Here is a 6,165-nt window from a genome sequence, read left to right as displayed (position 1 = left end):
GAATATACAGCGATGCCACAATATAACAACACGATATATATTTTTCCTGGCTAAGGCTTTCTGCCAAGAAAACTTTTTTTTTTATTTCTGAGAGAAAATCTTGTCAATTTATTTTGGCTCACCTGTGTCTGTAAAAGCGACATTGTTGAGTTTGCTACCAACTAATATAAGCAAACATTTATAGATGCTTGAAAAAGTACAACATTTATGAATACCAGTTGAGCTGCAAATGTTGGTCGATTAAAATGGTGCAAAGGAAAGAAAAACATGGGTGGAACTATTTTTTTTGCGACGTTCTGGTTGGTAGATCATTGATATTGAGTGTCATGTGCTACATATATTCGCCCTGCCGATAACGATCAGCAGGTAACTTGCACTGTCTGAGCATCTGGGAATTCTCGCACTCGAGACATCGCGGACCAAAAACAAATAAATATAACGAAACGACTCCTGGAAATGTGTAGATGACAAACAGTGTGGTGACTTGAATTTTTTTCAATTTTAAACAACCCTCTGTTAAACTGAGAAATGAATTGGATGTGAAAACGCAAGATAATGCGGTTCATTGTCTGCGAAGAGCATTGGCGGGCAGCCAGGTCCGCAAAGGGGCTGTCACTCAAGGCGAACTTGCTGGCAGCCAGCTCTACTTAGTGTTCCACCATCGCCACCATCGATGTTGCCCCTACCACCACAGCCACCTCCAGCATCACCACCATCAATGCCATTCCTACCAACACAGCGACCTCAACTGCCACCTCCATCATCACCACCATCAATGCCATCTCTACCATCACCGCTACCTCCATCACCACCATCAATCTCATCCCTACCATCATAGCCTCCTCCAGCAACACCATCAATGCCATCTCTACCATCACAGCCACCTCAACCTTCACCGCCATCATCACCACCATCAATGTCATCCCTACCATCACAGCCAACTCCAGCATCACCACCATCAATAACATTCCTACCAACACAGCGACCTCAACCGCCAACTCCATCATCACCACCATCAATGTCATCTCTACCATCACCGCCACCTCCATCATCACCACCATCAATGTCATCCCTACTATCATAGCCACCTCCAGCAACACCATCAATGCCATCTCTACCATCACAGCCACCTCAACCATCACCGCCAACAATGACATTCCTATCAACACAGCGACCTCAACCGCCACCTCCATCATCACCACCATCAATGTCATCCCTACCATCACAGCCACCTCTAGCATCAATGCCATCTCTACCATCACAGCCACCTCAACCATCACCGCCATCAATGCCATCACCATCAATGCCACGCACAGCCACCTCCACCATCATGAGTATCACTACTAATCTACCATCACCACCACTCAACTATCGGTAGCACACTGCCATCATTGCTGTTATTTAATTTGACCGTTCGATTAAACTTTTGATTAGTTTGCTTATTCCTAGCACCCCACTGAATCTAAACACCGCTGGGCCTTTTAAATTCCACGATAGGGGTACGTAAATTAATTTTTCGTGGGATTCCAAGTTTGTTAACTCAATTCTCATAAACATTTTTAATTCCTTCAAGATCTTAGCTCGAAGGTCCTCCAAACTGGTGGCTTGGTCTCATCGCTTTTTGATGGTCATTCTGGCTCCGCTGAGACCACGTTGACCACATCTGAGCACGTTTTCCACTCCTCGCTCATGTCAACACCGGTGTAATCTTGCACGGAAACGCCACATTTTAAGAGAGAAGGCAACGACAATTATACCGCACTGACGTCATTGCAACTGGTGTTCCTTTTTTAAAACGTCTGGTGGTTCTGTGTTTGGCAGTGATGATGCGCGAGCACTTTTAACATGAACACTAACGAAGGGCCATTGCCCGAATCGTCGCCTGTTATATATGTTTTCTAATAAGGCAGCTTTATTGAAACATTTACTGAGTTTACTTTTTTATGTGTGTTGAACTTCTTTCGCACCGTACGTAGCCAACCGCGCCAATCGGAGGTGCGGGTGGAAGGACAGCAAATCAAACACAAGAAGCGGTTCTGAAGAAATCAGTTTTCATTCTTTGATTTAAAGCGCAACTTTGGCGTTGCGGAAAGTTTCCTTCCATTCGTTCTCGGTTTGTCTTTTCTCTCTCAGCGGCGCGTTAAGATCGCGTCGGCACCCCTGGACACGGAAACTTGCTTTGGCTTCATCTCCTTTCAGTAACACTCGCCGGTCCTTCCTGTTATCGTTACGTGTCCTAGAGCGGCAATGTATGACCACAGTGTTCAGTCAATTCGTCAGTCCGCTGCCGAATTCATGGGGGGCTTGTTTGACCGTACTTCATGACGCTGGTCAGCGCAGGCTGCTGAAGGAGGGAAGGGTGGTGGGTTATCCCCGGGACCAGTTCGGATATCACTCGGCCTGGAATGGGAATCAGTTTGGCGGCTTCTTTAGCGGCGTGGTGCGCCACCGACCGCACCCCCGCCACACCGCTTGCATGTATTGTGTGTCTATAAATACACGGACATTTCAAGCAATGACCCCCCCCGCCTCCCACAGCCCCATAACCCCCCCCCCCCCCGATTCTTCAAGGTCCCCCGCCCACTGCATCTTCACCGTGAGATCCCCTTCAGCAGGGGGTTTTAACGCGTCACACCCCGTCTTGCAACCGGCGATTTCAGGATCACTAATCGGGTACTAGAGGGGCTGGAGTGGGGGGCAGCAGAGTGGACCCCTGGCCTGGCAACAGCGTGTTCCTAATTATAACGCGCTCGGCCACTTCCGACACCGTAATAGGTCTCGTGGTGACAGCAGTGGCCACGGTCTCCGACAATTGAATGTGTGGCCCCACCAAAGCGATGTGAAAGTCCTATTCGGCCCGCGGTAAGAAAATTCCCTCCCCCCACACACCTTGATCTACAATTGCACATTAACTCCATTGGGTTTTATCTTTAAACATCTTCATTTCATCACATTTATTCCTCGCCTCCGATGGAGTACATCTCGGGGCGCCAGAGCAACTGGTACCTTGGAGACAATGACCACCGCGAGGAAGTGATCACACAGGCCAAGTGCAATGTTCAAAAACAATACAACGGAGACAATACACACAAGGACAAAGATCGCCCGTACAACCTTAACAGACTGTTGGTGCAAGTGCTGTTAGCGAGCACCTATGAAGGCCGGCACGGCACACGAGGGGGTGGGTGGCAAGCACCACGCCCGTCCGCCTTTGTCTCCCCAGTGGCGATGTTTACTACACACCGCACCGGGTACTCATTCGAGGCTTACACGAGCTCGGGGAGGCTCAGGACCGGTTCAGATAATCGTCACTGGGTGTTGGCCGTGAGCGGGAATCGAACTTGGGTCGCCGGGTCCGTAGCGTCGCGCACTAACCGCTGCACCACCGCTCTCCCAACAATTTACACAGCGAGCCAGAGGACAAAAGTTGCGCTGGCGTCTTCTCCCATTGTGTTTTTTTTTGTCCACTTCGAGTTCTTCATTTCACGTGCACTTGTGCTCGGTGCGCTCAGCCGGAACCGCTGTTCCAGGAATTAAGTTGGGCACGCCGCAGCCATCTCTCCTTATATTGTCAACCTATATTATATTTCGAAAACCTGTTCGTGGGTTGATATGAAAATAGTGTAGAGTGTTTGAAGAATATTGTGGATAGGTGTACCTTATACTCTAGTGGTAGTGCCTTACGCAAATTATGCCTCGCAGTATTCAGAATCGTGTTGATAGAGAAATCAAGTCGTGGTTGTACAGTGATTCCTCGATATACGAAGTGGATGCGTTCCTGGAGCTTCGTATATCGCAATCTTTTATATTGAATGACTTATTGCGGCAGTACTATGATGATGCGTTCCCAGCCTTTGTAACTTTACCATTTAATACTATAAACACTTCATAACTTTTTATTTAAAGCTTTCGTGACTGCAGGGATTCATATTCTTGGTTCTTTCGGTAAAGTCACGTAGAAGGGAAACAATAAAATAATAGAAATATAAAACAATAAAATTGTAAAATATTTGTATTATTTTATTGTTTCCCTTCTACGTGACTTTACCGAAAGAACCAAGAATATACTTCATAACTTATCATTCATCTTGTTCGCAAAGACAATTTATATTTAAAACAATATAATTTGCTGTAAGGTATTAAAATAATAATAAAAACTGCCACATAAAAGAAACAGTGAAGATACGTAATTTAGTTGTAACTGATATCGTACGAATTCATTATTTACTCATAAATTTCAGTGCATTTCTAAGTTTAATTTATTTCTTAGCTTTATCTGTAAAATAATGGGAACAACAAACATCTAAACGTAGTGACACTGAAACCTCGTGTATCGAATATACGCATATCGTTGTATTACCACATGTTGATGTAACCCGACGTACGTACGTGTGTTGGTGCGTTAATATGCCGTGTGTCTGTCAACACGATGAAGCGTCCACCCCCACCAGCCCCCCTCCTCCCCTTGCGTAAATATATAAATGTGTCGTCAAACCCGCCACCACCCAACACAGCCAATTAGTAAGGTGTGGCACGTAAACAAAACGTGCCAATTTGCGACTCATCAGCACACACGTGTGTTCGAGAGTTAACCCACAAACATTTGCAATTTCAGTACTGCGACGTTTCGCTGGTGATTGCAACCAGCTTCATCAAGCGATTCGCCAGGATTGTGAAGAAGGCTTCCCCAACCCCCCTCGCCACCCACTCCTCCCCTTAGCCTTGACCATGAATCCCTCCCCACTACCCTCTTGAGCGCTCGTCTCCCCGCATGTGCGGTGGAGACTCGCAATTAGCGACGTAGTTAACATTTCCTTCACGGCAACAGCAGCAGCAACGCTTTACATGAAACAGGAACCGATAGCATCGACGTCTCGTGGGTGGAGGAGAGAGAGAGGGGGGGGGGGTCTATGGCTCCCAGCCCCCCCTCTAGCCCAAGCGAGCCACGTACAGAGTGCATTATCTTTATCTGAAAGAGGATCGCAGTTTGCCGTTCTCACGGATGAAAGGCTCAATGGCAGAAGCCCTAATTCCCCCGGTACTGTATGTGTGCGCGCGCGTCTGTTCGTGCGTGCGTGCGCGAGTGCATGGGAATGGGGAGCCGTTTTAATTGGCCGTGTTTCAGACCAATTTGAAATATGTGGACGAGCTTTTTATCATTCGAGCGATATTTACGCGTGTAAACTACACACACACACACAACACTACATCGGGGTGGAGCGTGGATTGCACAGTGGTTAGCGCTGCACTGCGCTCTGGACCTCTGGCTCACCTGAGTTTGATTCCGGGCCACGGTTGAATTCAGTGGCGAGCGATATCTGAATCAGTCCTTCTTGCAATTCAATCCACTCCAACCAACCGGCACCACGGAACGAGGCTGGTTTGAAGTATTGGGCACAAAAAACCCAGGGGATCGACACGGCAGTGGATTGGCGAAGGGTCGAACAACTCGTGCCCGGTAGCGACTTGGGGCTGCTTTCTCATGACCTTAGCGTCACACTCCACGAATTGCTTGGTTCGCTGATGAGACGGATCCACATATATGCCAGCGCTCTAGGGTGGCCCTGTCCTATGCGTGAAGCCAAAATCAAACTTTATCGACCTTTATTCTAAGGATCCAAATTCTGCAAATAAGGATGATTCTTTTTTTCTGGCAATAAAAGAAGACTCGGTTATATTCGTGCCCCATTTCAACTCTCCGGATCTTCCAGAGACATGTGACGACCACTCCGTCACAATCATCGTCTGTTGTAGACGTACGGAGAGCGGTGGCGCAATGGTTTACGCACGGACTCTACGGACCTGGAACACTTGGAGAGTGTCCCCAACCACAGCTAACATCGACTGCCCAGTGGTGTCAGAAGCGATTCTGGGCTTCGCGAAGGTCGACTCAGCCATAACGCGAGTAAGGGGTGCGTTGCGTAAACATCAGTGCTGCGAAGACAAAAGCGTCCGATCGTGATTATGGTTGTATTACCCCCTGTATAAGTCCACGCGGGGGACCAGTGTCTCTCTCTCTCTCTGTGTCTGCGTGATGGCATCCACGCACATAGCCCACGGCAGCAGTGGGGAGTAACACGGGGATCTAAGGTCAGACACGTGTTCATCCAGCAGTGGAATTGACAAAGGGCTGCGGTTATGAAATGTATGACATGTGTTCCTGTC

This window comes from Petromyzon marinus, chromosome 2 (genome assembly GCF_048934315.1).
Source record: "Petromyzon marinus isolate PM22_M1 ecotype Great Lakes invasive population chromosome 2, UKy_Petmar_22M1.pri1.0, whole genome shotgun sequence".
NCBI lineage: Eukaryota > Metazoa > Chordata > Hyperoartia > Petromyzontiformes > Petromyzontidae > Petromyzon > Petromyzon marinus.
Note: the sequence above shows the minus strand (reverse complement) of the source record.